A 14,791-nucleotide genomic window follows, 5' to 3' on the forward strand; every position below is an offset into this window, starting at 1 on the left:
GCGGCCAAGACAAGCCCATTTCGGAGTCATTCGTCGTTAATATGGCGCTTGCAGGTTGTGCGAAGGGGTTTGTTGCTTGTCTTGTGCTACCGGATTTAAACGTTTCCTGTGTGCAGCCTCTATGCCTCTTCGAACTGTGCGGCAGGTGTGAAACAGATGTGGTTCAGTAAAACCGTGAAAAGTTATTTGAAATGCGGGGTGCACCAAAAGTCACGTTCGTCATTTGCGGAGACGGTTACCGCGCCGTTGTGGACAACCTCGAGCAGTGCTTCATATCGCTGAGCGTGCCCGATATGGCAAAAAAGGCCATTATCGGCAAAGTGAGCCGGGTAAGGACATCAAGAAGAGCTGCTATTACAGGGATGTCCACCTTCTTTGAGGTGAGTGTCATTTTATTTTCCATGACGTTTTCGCTGGCGTGCGTTTAGGCGAACAAAGGAGGGCACAACGAAAACATGTTTGAGTGCGTGTGTGTTTTATTTTTTTATGTGGCACATTTTATCCGTGTGTTGTGTATGTTGGCATGTGTCCCATGGGATCTTTCGATCGCAATCATGACCGATCTGGATCAAAATGTATTATGTGCGGCTGCACAGTGACCTAAGTTGTAGCTGGCACTGTTGATCGCGATCAAAAACCGCATTCGGGTCGGCCCTGATGGGGCTGGAAATGTCTGGTGTGACACTGGTAGAGTTATTAATATATGAACAAGTCGACGTCGCTATTCCTGATGGCAAACCTGCACTACATTGCATTTATTTATTGTTCGCATGTAATAGTCACACATTCTACGTTTTCATTTGTGTGGTTATTTATAGTAGCCTGCTCTCCAACTTTATGTGTTCTCTGATTAAACTATTTTTACTGACCTCGTGCAGATGGAGAAAAAAACGACTCGCCGTGCAACACAATCTTTTCTACCAGAGTGACTGTGAAAAGAACGTCAGAACTTGGAAGGTAAATGTGGTTTAATAGTAAAACTTATTTTAACAACATATACAAAATGCTAACTTCCAATGTCCTGGTTGCTTTCACAAGCCGCACGTCTATACAATAGTCGCTCATTCATGTACATTTGTGCTACTTGGCTAGGCAAGGGTCACTCATTCTATGTTGCAATTTTTTTTTTCAAGTTCTGTTCGGTCGTGAAGTAGTAACCAGAGCGAAAATGAAGACTGCTTAATTTGAAAGGTTTAGGTACATATACCAGCTACATCTGTACATATTTGCCATTTTGATTCAGACATTTGACAGTGTAGCATCAACTCATTAATTTATTTATTCACAATACTGCAGCCTAGCATAGCCCAAGCTGCAGTGGAATTACAAGAAAGGAGAATGGTACAGAAATAATTAGTAACAATACTGGCACCACACGTAAATACGTCAGTTTTGCCGGGATGATTCTTACAAAGAAAAAGAACAGCACTAATAGTTAGCAACCACACTTTTGACTTAGTAATGTAAGAGTCTCAGTGATTTAGTATTCAGCACAACAAATGTTGATCAAGGGCTTCATCAGAACTGTCTGCCTTGCAACTTCCTTTACTCTCCGCCTAGAAGTTCAGTAAGCGAGTCTGCATCAAGCAGCAGAGCGAAGAACAGGACTGGGTGAAAGCACAGGCCTCCTAGCCAGCATTTCATGTTAGCAAAAATATGGCAATCAGAGATAGCTAAGTTGAGTCTGTATGGTGTTGGGCGACTGAACTTCCCGCTGCTTCCTCTGTGGCCCCTTGTTGTCATGAAAAAATAAAAAAGACAGTGTCTTATGTCTCTCTTTGCTTATTCTTAATTGCGCTCTGTAGACATTTGAGAGTTAGACCTACAATACTGCAGTGAGGGTCATGCCATGTCTCATGAATAAGTGAGGCATAAACTTGCAAAGGCTCATGGGATTCATGCCACCTGCACCAGCTACCATTTCAATGGCTCTCTGCGTGCTGCATCACTCCTTGAGTATTGGCGTTTATCCGTGTCACTCGCTTTCTTCATGGTAACCCGACGCATATGCTGCAAATTTCTAGCACACAATAGCATGGCCGCACCTACGACTGACCACAAAAGAGAAGCATGTGCTGTGATTGCCAAATAATATTTTCATTTGAAGTGGCAAACAACCGACTCTATGTGCTATCACAATTATGTGTTTTCTTTTAAGTGGCGTGGCCTTGGTTGTCACGTCTTTCAACTAATTTTACACTTGCATAATAATGCACATCACCGACTAATGTGCTTATTTTTGCGTGTTTGCCTCAGTGAGGGCGCTCAGCTGTTTTTGCATTTGCAATTGAAACACTCTGTCGCTGTCTCAGATTGTTGGATATATAGTATCTTGTATCAACGTTCACCATGTGCAATGAGTATCATATGTTACTAAAACTACGTGTTCAGCGGTGACGGCCTGGTAAAATGTTCAAATGTTCATGAATGACATCGACTTTTATTTAGTAAAGTCGAGCTTCTTAGGCGTTTCGGCATTGCATCGTTTTTGTGAACAAGCTGGTATAGGCGATGCTCACCTCACAGTCAGGCACCGTGTTTGTTAAGCCTTGTTACCTGTCCTGCTCGCATGTGCACCAGATCAGGTATGAATAAATTTACTACGTAATGAATGCTTGGAGGAACAGTTGAAATCACTAGCAACACATTGTATACCTGTTCTATATATAGAATAGTGGAGCGCCCTTTCTTGTCTACATAGCATTACTGACACATCATTTTTTCCAACTGGTACGAAATCGTCGCCTTCTTAACCACTACTAATTGTGTATACATCACTGCAATTGGTGCCGTGGATTCCACGGTGTCACCCCTGGCATGATAACGTGCGGCTGTTGGCTGCTCTGTCTTGCTGTTTTCTGTATCAAGCTCAGAGCTGGTTGCACGTTGCATAGCGGCCGTGCATTTTAAAACAAATGCCGTATGCTTGTCGTAGCTGTGTAGATAGTGATTGTGGTTGTGCTGATGAAAACTACACATCCAAACGACTTTTGTACTTCAGTCCTGGCGCCTTAGATTCTCTTTCGACGTGCCAATATGTTGATGGCACGTAGTCAACCTGCCATGGATCTTTGCTTGGAGCGCCTGTACATAAATACCGAATGTGTCAAACGAAACCATCCATGCAGGATTGTCGATAAATATTACTGACCTTACGGTAGACATATACCACTCACCATGTCTCTCCACAAAATTTCCTTCAATTTTCTATCTTTGTTCCAAGGGAATCTGAACATTTTTTCCGTTTGGCACTATTTTCGACAGCTACACAGCCGACTATGATTGTGCAAATGACTAGATTTCAACACAATTGAAATAAAAGCCCTGTCTACGTCTCCAAAAGCGTGGCCAGCGAAACAGCGTGTCACGAATATCTTTAACTAGGAGCCGATGCAGATGGCAAATCTCATGAGTCTTTGTGGGTTTAAGCCTCACCTATTTTATCAAGGAAACACCACCATTTATCTCCCCAAACACAGCAGCCATGCACTTCTTCTTGGAGAAGGTTCACTTGAATTTCTTTGCGCTCATCGGAATGCTTCTGTTTGTATTGCACCTTCAGTTCTGGAGTACATCATGGTAGTGCCAGAGAAATGTCAAAATGGCACCCGTTTATCGTTTTGTTTTCATGACCAGTCAGCATTTTAGGAACTGACTGCACGCAGTTTGCAGCACTAGAGTCTCACTCTGTGTCCAACCATGGTATACCATCTGTGCTGTATTGAGCTGACTGCAATATTTTGGGAAATGAATTACTCAGCCCAAAAATTCTGACCCCATGATTTTACCGAATTATCTGATCCGTTCAGTCAACAAAATCATAGTTTTACACTTGCTTCATTCCCAGTCAGTTTGCATTGTAAATATTGTACATCATGCTTCTAATTTCCTACACTATTGCAGTGCCTTGCTGTCATGTATTGAAAGTGGTGCTGTACACATTGCTCAATATTCGATGAATTTCAGCTGCACTGCACTGCTCAGCACCCTGAAATAGAATTCTAGCACACATTTCACACTTATCCGAGGCATGCTTACATGGGTTTTGCGTCAAGAACTGAAAGCTGTGACCTCATAAGATAGACAGGCACACTAAAGAAATCGTACAACACATATGCGTTGCATCATGAAATTTTAATTGCTTTTTATTCGGAGGCCAGTTTGACTTTGAAAAATATAGGCATTGTATTTTATGAGCTGAAATGTATCTCCGGAGTGTCAACACGCCAAAGCAAGCTTCTCAAGTTATACTCATGCTGACTCTATGTTTGTTACGTTCATGAAGCAGTTAATTTTGTAATGATTTGCATAAATTCATGTGGCTAAATCACTGCATAAACATCAGTTTACAAATATGATGTGCAATTATTGCATAGTTATAAATTAAGGAGCACATGCAGCTGTTGCGGTCAGCAACACAGCAGACAGTATGATATTCAAGTGAATATTCATGGCTTACTGCAACTCTAGTCTTGAGGTACGTGTAACTGGAAAGTACAGACTTTGTAGTATGTTGTGTTTATCGAAAAATTCTCAGCAAGTGCTCCTGGAGAGTGAATGATAATTCGACAAGGTTTGAAGAGTAGGCTCTTGCTCAGTCATCGGTCAATATTTAACGTGGAAGTGGAAGAATCACTGAGAATAAAAAATGCACCTCTGTGCGTCTACTTAAGCACTTTCTTGAATGCCCATGCATCCACGGCTTTATTTCGCATTCACTCGGCAAATGAAAACAGTGAAGATGGTGGTAGAGGAGAAGAGGCTACTTATTTAGCACCTCTATTTAGCAAGAAAGTAGGGAGGTGCTTGCTCTGTTAGGAGTGCTTACTCTGGATTTTATGGCATTTAGAGCGTCTCTACTGAGTGGTAATATTTTAGATTTTATATACACTCCCAAGACCCCCCCCCCCTCCAAAAAAAAAAAAGTTGCAGAAGGCAGCGATTCAAGAAAGAAAAAGAGCCCTGTAGGATGGCTCTGGCAATTAGAAAGTTGTTTGATTGAGCCTCCTCCAGAAAGAGAAAATTTTTACAATGGAACGAGTGGATTGAGCAACAAATAGAGGCTTTGGAGGAAAGGAATGGCAGAATTCAGAACCCCTCTCAGCCATAGGTCGGCAAACTCCCTCACAAGCCGAGTCACTCAAACTCGGATTGGGCCATAAATGAGAATCTGAATGAGCCATATGTGCAAATACATTTTGCGATTGAGTGAGCTTCACATTTTTTTATGGTCGGCCTGTGCTTTCAACACACCTTCGACAATTTAAAGATAGAATTTTCGGTGAGCCTGTAGTTCGCGCTCTCTTCTTTTTCATTTATCTATATTCTGCCTTCTGCGACTGGCCCATCTTCCCTATGTAGGTATGGCCAAAGCTAAAAGGAACATGTTACTTTACGCCTGTATGGTAATCAACAAAATTTTTGTTGTGTTTACGAAACAAATGTGAGTCCAGCTTCTTGTCCCCTCTCGATGTTTTTCAGCATGACATTATATCTCGCCTAGTACCTAGTCTATTGGTGGCCATAATGCATTTATGTTGTATCTGTTTATCACTCTCTTTAAACCCTGAGCTATGTTGTGAATGTAGGTACTACCCACGACACACCCTTTACATGCTAGGCTTCTCACTTATTATGTTCACAGAAGTCCAACATAAATCTCTACCAACAAGCTCAGCTGTCCATTACTCTAAGTTGCAAATTTCTATAATGTAGTGAACATTCTTTTTCATGATTTCTTAATGCCTATTATCTGTCACCCCTTAGGTTTCAGTGATATCCTCCAGGTCAGGCACCTTCGGCAGAAACACTGCAGCTGCTGCTACCACCACCACGACCTATATTTCACTTCAGCCATTGCTGCATCACAACCAGTATTACAACTTCTGAGCCGCTACCACAGTCCTTCCCAATGATGCCTCACCTTGACAGGGCTTCACATGCTTCAAGAAGAAGCTGTCAGGCAAGTGTGTACTGTTAAGAAATTTAGCTTTCAATAGCACTGATGTTTTCAATGGGCAGAGTAATTGACAAGTCTGCCAACTTCATGCTTCTCTAACAGGGTTGAAACTACGTGTGTCTGTCAGTGCAGGGAACCAAGTTTATGTGAATTTCAAAGTAGCTTATTTTTATTTTATTTTACAATATTGCAGGCCCCTTTTCGGGCCAATGCAGGAATGGGTTGAACTTGAATACACAAAAATGTGAGGAAAATAAATCGAACTTATGTACAAAGCAAGTAAGAGCAAGAAATATGCACATTGTATAGTATACAGGTGTTCACATAAGTTCTGAATTCTGTTCATAAATTTGACAAAAGAGCAGTTCACAATATCAGCGGGCAGCATATTCCCTTGCTACAGAACTAAATAATATTTGTAAGGGTTATGTTATTAATTTTGTGTATGAAGGAAGCAGGGTAAGCAAACGTTAGACGAAAGTACTTTTTCATTGTTTACTAGATATGAAAACAGATTCTTTTTCTACAATTTTCGTGTACCGTGCAATCCTGAGCGAGTGCTCCCACTATGGTGAAGGTGACGAGAATTGGAGGGGGGGTTCTTGCTCGGTCTTGCATCAAAAAATCAAGATTATGGTGAAAAAGTCGCATGTGCTTCCAACGAAACTGATACACTTTAATAAATATGCATGAATTCACTATGATTCTGCAACCTCGTTGCGCTTCTAAATAAAGGAAGTGAAGGAAACTACAGAAATGGCAAAAAGGCGGGGGAGGGGGGGGGGGAGTGCTTGCTCAGTTGTTCGTACATGTTTTAAATATCTTGAAAGAGAGAGGATGGAACTTGCTTATGTGGGGGCGCTTGCTTGAGATATTATAGTATTGTCCTCATCCTGCGTATCTTTTTTTAATCAACTGAAAAAAGCGACCTGAAAGCAAATGGCCCTTTTATATCTGGTATATTTGTAGCTTATTTTTTTTCTAAATTGACGAAAAGCATGAAGTTTAGCATTTTTCAGCAAAAAGAAAAGGCTGTCCAACTAGTGTTGTTTAAGCATTTACCGAAGTCAGACACAGTGAAATAGATAAGGTGGCACAGTAAAAGAATAAGTCAGCACAGAAAAAAAAATGTGCAATTTTTATTGCATAAGTAGAACTCCATCTTCTTGAAATGGCATTTTTTGTTATGTTAGTATGATAATTTTAAAATGGCAAAAGATGTCATGCTGATTGTTTGTGCACGTACTCAAGCAACACATGGTGGTGTACTGAACTGAACTTGATCCTTTAGAACTTTCATTTGATCTTAAAGAAAGTGTGCAAAATGTCCAAAACCATGTACAGGAGCAAAAAAATGCAATTTTTTAAATAAAGAAAACCATACTTTGGTTCGGTCAATAGAACGCAAGGCTCTGAACAAATTAGTATAAACTTCTGGTTGCTATCATTACATGCTCAAAAATGATTACAATAGGGTAAAAAATACGTGGAAGTCTGGGACTTGCCGGTCTTCTCTAATCAACACAGTGCTCTGAAGTAAGGCAGTGTTTACATACACCCGCAGAGCTGTCATATTCAATAATGGCAAAGTAGATACATAGAGCAGAAAAGTTATTGTCGCTACCCCTTAATTGGAGGCAGTGACCGGGTAGACTCCAATGGCTGACTTAACATCCCCCAAAATGCACTGCTAAAGCTTGAACAGTTTAACATCAGGCCCTTTTAGCAGGGGTGCAGCAGCTGTGCCAATCGCGCCAATTTGATACAATTCCCGATTGTTGCACCGAGCTGGGCCAAACCCGTGAAATTGTTAAAATTTCACCACGCTGCGCCAAAATGCCCAGCCAGCCTCAATTTTTTTTCAGGTGTACTAATTGCGGTGAGCAATGCAGGCCATGTCGGCCACCTGCAGCTTTGCACCATCACTAAAAGCGCGCAAACCCGAAGTAAACTGCCTAGAATTACCTAAAATAATCTAGCCACCCACCCTATGCTCGTGAGACGTGATCGACCTGATAAAGTAACAACACTGCATGTCTATCGGTCCGCTGACCACAAAAGATACGTATCGGCGGGATGGCAGAACTTTAAAACAAAAATGTGTTGCACCAACCCTTTGCGGAAAATGTAAGTTCTCTTGCCAGAAACGCGGATATGGCTTAATAAGGCTTCGACGTGCTGTAAATGCCGGTGTTGATTACCTTAGCACTGGCAAATAACAAATTTTGGCTGGAAGCTGCGTCCTTGCCACGATCTTGGCGATAGATATCTAGTACCGTCGCCGGGGCAACGGGCGTGCGCCGTTGTTACTTTATCTGGTCAAACTCGTCTTGCAAGGTAGCCGAAGCGGCACATAGCCCCATGCTGAAAAGGGTGGGTGGGAGGGAGGTGGGGAGCGGTAAGAAAATTTGTTGACTTTCGTTCTAAAGCTGCTTGAGTCACCTTTGCCGCACTAGACCGGTGCCTGTGAAAAAGCGTGTTGAGATTTACAAGGGGCTGTTCGCGATACTGGGACACTTCACATCTTGCTCAGTTACTCATGCGTTTGTACACCATTAAATTCTGAGTACCAGTATAATTACTGACGTATAAATAAGCTACTGTTAATAATTTGAAGCAGTGTGTGACATTTATGCTTCTCTACAGAAATAAACTAAATTGTGCGCCAATTTTTTTTTTTCACCACCTCTACTTCTCGTTTTTACGAATCTTCCAAATTTCAAGCTCACAATATCGGCAGATTGATATTGAAATTCTCAGAGTTTGTCAATTGATTTAACAGGTGCAGTAAACGCTAATATGGACTTTATCATTGGTTCCTTAGCGAGGTGGTTCAAAATACTAACTTCATTGAAATAGTAGTAATTAGTCTGCTCACACTACATATTTTACGTTATGTTGAATTGTTTATACATGTTTTTTCTCTAAATGTAAGCCACCTTTTTTTATAGTGCTCCAAATTCGCTATGTCATGATAAAAATGCATGTTCTTTTTTTCCATAACCAGCTCCGAACTTGGAATTTAGTGCTCCAAAAGTAACATTTTGCTGCTCCAAAAATTGCTCCAAATGCTATTTCGGCTGTTGTACCCCTGTTTTAGCACGCCAGCAAATGCTGGTTGGGGTCCAAAGATAAAGTCTTAGCTCAGAGTTTTGTTACAAGCACGAAGCAATGAAGGAAATAGGAGCAAATGGGAATGCTATACAAAGATTAGCACTTAACTCTTCAGATTCCATTTCACAAAACGAAACACTGGTTAAAGTCAATGTCAGTGCTGCTGAGAGTGAGTGGGTTTTTGTGCTGTCGGTAGTCTCAATGAATAGAAAGTGCTGAGAGCACACCACGTAAACAAGCCGTGTAGTGATATTTATCCAAATAGCACGCACCAGCACTCATAACTGCGCCCTTATGTTCAATGGTAGCAGCTGTTGAAAGTGTCCATATAATTGCCATTGCAATATTTTATTCTAAATGAATGGCTAGTTAAATCACTGGACAACTCAAGTGGGTTTAACAATGATGGTGAGACAATCATCAAGTATTACTCATCGCAAGCATGAAACTCAGGCACTCCAGAATATTCAATCCTTCAAGCAATGATTTCATCACCAGCCCGACTAGTCCCTCCATGCAGACTGCAGTATTGACCAGGAGCTCCCCTGCTGCAGTCGGTGAATACTTGTTACTCCTCAGTGTCGAGACTCTCTTTCAAAACACCTCCTCAGTGACTGCACAGCATCATCTATAAAATCTTCATCATAGACCGACTGACTGATGCCCTATTAAGGTGCTATTAGGAGCTGTTTTGTATGCAAAACATCACACTGCATTGTTTCAAATTTTTCTGGTCAGTGTTTTTCTCGGCAGCGATGTAAGATGATCGATGGTACTACTTAATAATGTAACACTTCTCTGGACAACCGAAGAACTCTTCTATATCATAACACATTGCCTTACCAGCTGAACCACTTCTGCATTTACCCTGTCTCTGCGTGCTTATATTGAGCAGCACCCTGCATAGGTTGAAAAGAAATCTGCGAATCATTCACACTCACTCATGAAATATATTTTTTCCTTAGGCCTTACTAGTGGACTCGGACTCGCTGCTCATTGCAAGTCTGACAAGTCTGGTGAGTAGACTTCCGAGTCCGTTAAAATATGATGATCTTTTCCACACATGATTTCAATGCTCCTTAACAGCAATGTGTTGCATAATTGGTGCTCCAGTTGATGATCTTTTCCACGCATGGTTTCAATGCTCCTTAACAGCAATGTGTTGCATAATTGGTGCTCCAGTTACAACCTTTCAATCTCAGACTTTTATATAGTGACTGCAACCCAGTAAGGTAATCTCTATTCAAAGAGATGGCACCTCAGATATTTTATGAGAATGTCCCGGGAAGAAATTCACAGGAAGGCATGTCAAGGAACCTCGACTCCCCCCCCCCCTCTTGTAGTTCTGGCCTCTCAGCTATAAATATTGAGTCGGTGCACAAATGCTTGTGCATTGAGATATGTGTGAGCTGTGAAAACTGAGAGCTCAAGGCGCGATTTCATGTGGAGGGAGGCCGCTACACTGCCACGAGACACTGCAAGGTGCCAGCTGGAGCACCTATTATGCAATATATTGCTTTTATGGAGCACTGAAACTATAGGTGAAAAAGATAATCATATTTTAACGTACGCGTAAGTTGACTCACCAGACTTGGTCATTGGTCACTAACAGCACAAAAACCCTTCACTCTTGGGAGCACTCACATTTGCTTTAACCAGCGTTTTGTTTTGTAGAGTTAGGTGAGATTGAATCCAAAAGAGGTTACTGCTAATCTCGATTCTCAATTGCTATGATTCTTGAACAAGGGTGCCAATAGTTGCCATTTGCACCCTGGTTCGAGGAATATTGACATGACTCATCCATGCATAGCAAAACAAAGGCAAAGCCTTGAAATGAATAAGTTTCTTGCATGCTTTTTTCATAGCACTGTAGCAGCTTCTACATGACATTGTGTCCTGAGTTCTCATTTTTTTTGGGCGGCTTTTGCACCAGCATTTGGTGTGAAGCATGCTGGCTATTGCGCGGTGCCTTCTTTCAGAGGAGGGTGCAGGAGCATGCATGCTTCAGTGAAACAGCTGTTGATAGCTCGTGTAGCTGCAAAGGGCTCATTAGGGGCTATGCTTGGGGGCTTCATTTTTAATGCTGTTTAAGTGCTCATTTGTGTCAGCTGTGGTTGCATGCTTGTGTGGAAGCACCTTATTTTATGGCTGACTTAACTATCCACTTTTTTTTGCTTTTTGGGGGGCAGCACCCAGGGGGGGGACTGCCGCTTACAGTTCTGGCCCTCATAAATAACAAAGTGGGCAGCTTTGCTTTTTTTTTTAAATTTTTGTTTGCTGTTGATGCATTAATACTCATCTCTACCAGTTCCACGACATTCCTCATACAGCCTGAATATGCCATTTACACTCCTGCAGCTTGCACTTATCTTTTTTATATCCATGTACTGTATTTGCTCACATAATAATTGTATTTTCTTTATTTTTGGATAATTTACTGATATAAAGGTGTGGTTTGTACAGTGGGTAAAGTTTTGGAACAGGTCGACTAAATTTAAAACTGGAAGCTGGAATTGTAATGACTACGTTGTGCCATAACAAAACCATATCAGGTTGAAGAGTTCCTACCTTCAAGTTACAGGCACATGTTCGCATTGCCTTGTAATGAAGAAGCCCTGAAAAGCCTTTCCAAGTAATCATCAAATGTCTTCATTAGAGAAACTTAATTCATCCTAAATCGACTGTTGCAAAAAATTTTGCAATCTGCGAAATACTAGCGGAGCTACAGGAATTCGTCACATACTTTACGTGCTTTCTTTCACCTTTCGTTCGAGTGAGCTCACTCAAAGCCACGCAGGAGGGGATGACTGGGGTACCAGAAGCTATGCCTATTTATCAACGTGCGTCCTGAAGTTGAGCTCTTTTATCCCCCCCCCCTTTTTTTTCTTCAAACATGGGGCTTCTTCTCAGTGTAATCACGAACATGTGCATGGGCATAAGGCAGCCTCCGGTTGCGGTTGTACACATTGCACTTGAAGCGCAGTCAGTTGAATTTGGAGCCTTATTTGTTTAGGGGAAATAGCGTTTTTCAGGTGACTGATAATAAATTATGAATTACAGGCTGCGTGTTGCCCCATCATGTTTGTCTCACATGCTCTCAGGTGCCTCGACTACCCTCGGCAGCATTTTCTGAACATGCTCGAAAAGGGTTGCTGGGCCACTTAAACTGCTTCATGGAGAGTGTTGTGTTTACTATACTGAATTTGTGAAAGAAATGCCCATTTTAGCATGCCTAATTCCTGTATATCTGCCATCTGCTACACTTTATAAGAACAATTTGCAAAAGATTTAAGTGATGACAGTAGATGATCGAGGCCCTTAAATTGCTGGACATTAAATGTTACCGTCAAGGCACTCAAAGAACAGGAGGAAAAGGTCGCTCTGGTGCAAGTGTGCCCTTAATTGGCTATGCTTTATATGGTTGTGCCTGCTTCAACATCATCAAAGTGCTTGAAGAACAAGAAGAATAATTCTCTGTGGCAGGAGTGTGCGATAAAATGTTCAACTATTTCTGGTTTTCCCACTTCTCTTGAACTTTATAGTATGTGTGCCAAAGTGAATTCTAATATTGAAGTGTGTGTGCAAATTGAATATTTTTCTGAAATTTCTCGAATACTTCTAGAATTTTTTCAAATACTTCATGTGAAATTCTAGAAAAAGTTGGAGAGGCTTCCAAAGTTTATTCTTATGAGATGAAAGTCTTCCCTTTCGCAAAATTGATAAGTGTTGGTAGGGTAGCGTTTCGTAGTTGCCTTATAAAGAATAAGGCAATGCACAATTGAATTTATATATGCACAGATGTGTTCATATGGACGAATTCATGCAGCCAAAGAGTTGATCAAATTTCAGGTCAAAAAGCAGTATAAGTAAGCCCTTGTCTCTGCCACACCTATCTTCTCCTTGTTAGAATCAGCCTTTTCTAGAGTCAGTACATTTGCGACCGTAGCAGAGCCAGAAATGCAGCTTTCATGCAATACGAGTGTGATGAGGTGAAACATATTAAAAATTTGGAGGGTCCCTTTCAGTCAGACATTGACCCTATTTTTTGTCTCTGGTAAGTTATAATAGTTCAAATAGCAAAATTTGCCGTACGAATTGAATCAAACAGCAAATATTATTCAAAAGATATTCAAAATTATGAATATTTGCGTACCCCTACTTATTGTTTACTTCAAATTTTTACCCCATTTTTCGTTCTCAGTAGAAAAGACATGTGCCCTTCTAAATGCTGTGCTAAGGCCACAGATCACAACTCATGCACGTGCCTAGAGCTCCACGCATATTCTTCTGTGAGACCTTCTATTTAGCTGTTTGAATTTAAAATTGTGAAACCTCGTGGATCAATTTTCACTATTGAAACTTCATTTTTTGAAGTAGTTATGCTAGTAAGTTTTAAGTGTTAAAGCAACAATTTGAGGGTGAGTGTAACGATGTTAACTCCCACACACAAGAAAAAAGGATCACAGAGACATTTTTCCCCTGCAGGTTCATTTGAGAGGCAGAAGAAGGAGCAGTGGGCTTGGCTGCGGTCGTAATGCAAGGAGGCTACAAAGCTCCTGTGGAGTGTCCTTCAGCTTCAGAACAAGAGCCTCATAGTAGCCCGGCATTGGAGTATTTGTGCATCAAGAGGACAAACAAGTGCCCCTGAACGGGGCTCTGACAGCGAGAAATTTGGAGGTTGTGGCTAGTGATTATTGCTTAAAGAGGTACTGACGCAAATTTTTGTTTTGCAATATTAACATTGTTGACAGCCTATTAGTCACAATGTGGTGGATTGCTTGCTGCAGCATGGGACAGATGGACAATTGCTGTCTGTTTATTACAGACTAGTTTTAGCTTGGCACAGCTCTAAGAACACGAGCCACGGAATGCAACAAATGCCAACTAGTGTGCTAAATGGTACACATAAAACGGGGCTTCCAAGTGTAAGTAGCACTTGCGCAGCAGGTCTATCAATATTGAAAGTGGACGGTGACAACCGACACAGTAATCAAGGCGCAGGGGCAAACAGCTCCCGCTCGGCGCTTCTGGCTTAAGAGATGGCCCACCATGGCGTATTGTTCTTCTTCCTTCTTACACACAGAACACTGACGCACTTCTGTGCTGCCTGCGTTATGTGCTCACATTGTTTTGCTGTTGCATATGCAGCACAATGTCGTTGTCGTCAAGTTGATCGTTCTCGTTCGGGTGCAAAGATTTTCTTGAGGCATCCTCACATTCCACATGTTTACATTAGGCATGAACACAGCAGTCACTGAATAGTAGCCTGCTAGCACAAGTGTGGCCAAAAGGCAATAACGACTATGATGTCAATAATGTAGCTGTGCCAACTCTGAGCTCAGCAACAATGGTGGCACCTGGAAGTTGGGACTCAGCTTCAGGTCACTTTCAGTGATTCAATGATGCGAGATGCGGCATATAGCACTGGATCAGGCACGCAAACTTTAATATTCATATAATTGGCCGTCTGAGCTATAAGTGTTCATCCAATTTGTAGATATATGTACGTTCAAGGGAATCAATGTCGCAGGCTATATTAGCCACAAAATTTTGTGTCAGTACTCTTTATGGTATTTTGCTTTATGTTTTAACTGACAGTTAAACAAATAAGTAAATAATTTAGTAAGTTATAGTAATCATATAAATAAATTCGAGGATGCAAAAATATTTGTCTTGTTTTTCTCAAATGTCCCGACACTACACTACATACAACACTTC

General features: G+C 41.4%; 1 long non-coding RNA gene across 2 annotated transcripts; it reads left to right on the forward strand.

Moving 5' to 3' along the window:
- Positions 1–294: 294 nt before the first annotated feature.
- LOC119169779 (uncharacterized) lies at positions 295–14,201 on the forward strand. Of its 2 annotated transcripts, none has more exons than XR_012894246.1 (4): positions 295–380; positions 879–957; positions 5,767–5,966; positions 13,559–14,201. It is a non-coding gene; the product is annotated as an uncharacterized LOC119169779 (long non-coding RNA). The 2 variants fall into 2 exon arrangements; XR_012894245.1 differs by having other exon boundaries at positions 5,767–5,962; positions 13,559–14,199.
- The last annotated feature ends 590 nt before the right edge of the window (positions 14,202–14,791 follow it).

The sequence above is a fragment of the Rhipicephalus microplus genome, chromosome 1 (assembly GCF_043290135.1).
Source record: "Rhipicephalus microplus isolate Deutch F79 chromosome 1, USDA_Rmic, whole genome shotgun sequence".
Classification (NCBI taxonomy): Eukaryota; Metazoa; Arthropoda; class Arachnida; order Ixodida; family Ixodidae; genus Rhipicephalus; species Rhipicephalus microplus.